Here is a 2,560-nt window from a genome sequence, read left to right as displayed (position 1 = left end):
AAATGAAATGTATAAACTACAAAATTGAAAAAATATATATTTGTTGTTTTCTAATTTAGAGGCTCCGTTAATTAAAGAGGTTTGTTTTTATTATTTAAATTTAAAATCAGAGGACAAGTCAGGGGGAAGGTTATCTTTATAAACAGGCCACATCCTGTAAAGGAGCAGCAAAAGTATATAGGTTCCACTTTTAAATTAAAATTGGTTCAGAATACACACACACTGACATAGTCATCTAGCATAAATCAACCTAATAACCCGAGCGAAGCCGAGTACTTTCGCTAGTTTTATTATGAAATAGTCGAGCAGTGAATAAATATGTCATAATTGCTTCTCATACTTACTTAAAACACTAGTTACAATATTTATTTAAAACACGTGGTTAGGGCACTCGACTCGCAATCTGAGGATCGTGGGTTCGAATCTCCGTCACACCAAACATGCTCGCCCTTTCAGCTGTGGGGGCGTTATAAAGTGACGGTCAATCCCACTATTCGTTGGTAAAAGAGTAGCCCAAGGGTTGGCGGTGGGTGGTGATGACTAGCTGCCTTCCTTCTAGTCTTACACTGCTAAATTAGGGACGGCTAGCGCAGATAGCCCTCGTGTAGCTTTGCGCGAAATTCATAACAAACAAACAAACAAACATTTAAAACACTAGTTACAATAAGCTTGTTTGTTCGTTTGTTTGTTTTTTAGAATCTGTGAGTAAAGCTACTTAAGGTTTATCTGCGAATAGCCGACCTTAATATACCGATAGACTACTGGGAAGGTAGCTAGTAAGCAGCACCCACCGTCAACGTTTTGGTTATTGCTAGTTTTGTTCTTTGACCACATTTGGGCATCAGGTGTTCCCAAAGCGCGGAGCGCGTTTTTACAACAAGTTACGAAACATGAATATTGGGACTCGCAGTCAGGAAGCGATACCCCCCCCCCAATTATATTAAGTAGTGGATAATAGGAGGAAAATAAGAGAGCAGAAGAAACTCGGGGGTAAAAAAAAAAGACTTTGCCTACTTGTAAGGAAATGTCCCCCGGTGGGACAGGGGTAAGTCTACGGATTTACAACGCTAAAATCAGGAGTTCGATTCCCCTCACTGGACACAGCAGATAGCCCGATGTGACTTTGTTATAAAACACACAGAGTAATTTTTATGGAAATACCGAAACTAGATAAAACAAATACAGTAATAGGAAGTTTTTCTTAATCATTGTAAACGGTAAAACAATTTCACGTGTTTACTCAGTTGAATTTTGTTTGATTTTCAATCACACTACAAGTAACTTGAAAGACTGCGTACAGAGAGTTTAAAAAGCTTCTTTTTTGTGAAAGAATATTAATAATAATCTGTCACTTAGTAACTTTTTATAATAATTATTGTATTTAGTAACGAGAAGATGTTCATAAAAATGCACACGTTGTAATCATGAGTTGAATCGTGGCAGGTATACAGTCTTAATTCCTTCCGATCACAAGTGGGGGAGAAATCTGCAAAATGGCAGCTGGAACGGAATGATAGGTATGCTTGAACGTAAGGTAAGTTCATATAAAATAATAATGTCTTCCTCCAGTTACCATGACGTGTGTAGTTTATACGCTGAATATTGTTTGAAATATATGACTAATTTTAATTCCCGTTGTTCATCTATGAAGTGGTTAGGGCTTCTGGTTTTCGGTGTTTATTCTTCTTCTTCTGTAGCTTTTTCCCGTATCTATACGGGGTCGCTATTTTTGGTGTTGGCAGGGTTTTTACGGCCGTCCCTAATTTTGTAGTGTAAGACTAGAGGGAAGGCAGCTAGTCATCACCACCCACCGCCAACTCTTGGGCTACTCATTTACCAACGAATAGTGGGATTGACCGTCACATTATAACGCCCCCATGGCTAAAAGGGCGAGCATGTTTGGTGGGACGAACCCGCGACCCGCAGATTGCGAGTCGAGCGTCCTACCCACCTGGCCATGCCGGGCCCTTTTCGGTGTTTATTACTTTAAAACAAAAATATTTTTATTTATTTTAAGTTTCATTTAGATTTCTTAAAATCGATGTTTTTTCGTAGTTTTTGCTTTTCATACTGTAATGAATATCCTACTATACTGTATAATCTGTGCACCCTAGTTTCTCTTGTTGGGGTAATAACAGGTACAAAATAAAATTCTATTTATGTTAAAGCTTTGTAAGAGCTGCTAATATTTTATATGAAAACTAACTTACAATTAACGGACGAAGTGTATTTCTTTTCCTTCTGGGTTACGTTTCAAGGAAATGTACTAATAAAAGTAGCTACAGTTTGTATGTCCAGTAAACTGGATAACAATCCCTGTTTTCATTGTACTAATAAAAGTAGCTACAGTTTATATGTCCAGTAAACTGGATAACAATCCCTGTTTTCATTGTATGTCCGATTTCTTTCTTTCTTTGTATCGGGAGTGTTTTATTGGTTAAAACTGAAAATCAGAATCTCTCCAAGTGTTCCTCTTCTTTCTAAGTAAAGTAAGTAACATACCAAGAAAGTAAGAGTGTTATAAATTTATATACCCCCCAAAAATAATATATGTATATAT

The 2,560-nt window shown here is 37.2% G+C and overlaps 1 long non-coding RNA gene across 1 annotated transcript in view; it reads left to right on the top strand.

The window, feature by feature from the left end:
- LOC111085638 overlaps nucleotides 1-1,517 on the top strand; it is a 9,179-nt gene extending 7,662 nt beyond the window's left edge. Inside the window, exon 3 of the long non-coding RNA XR_002610447.1 lies at nucleotides 1,444-1,517. This is a non-coding gene — a long non-coding RNA (uncharacterized LOC111085638). The remainder of the gene's footprint in view (nucleotides 1-1,443) is intronic.
- Nucleotides 1,518-2,560: the final 1,043 nt, after the last annotated feature.

This window comes from Limulus polyphemus, unplaced genomic scaffold (genome assembly GCF_000517525.1).
Source record: "Limulus polyphemus unplaced genomic scaffold, Limulus_polyphemus-2.1.2 Scaffold524, whole genome shotgun sequence".
NCBI classification, from domain to species: Eukaryota; Metazoa; Arthropoda; class Merostomata; order Xiphosura; family Limulidae; genus Limulus; species Limulus polyphemus.
This window is presented reverse-complemented; position numbering and strand designations above follow the sequence as displayed.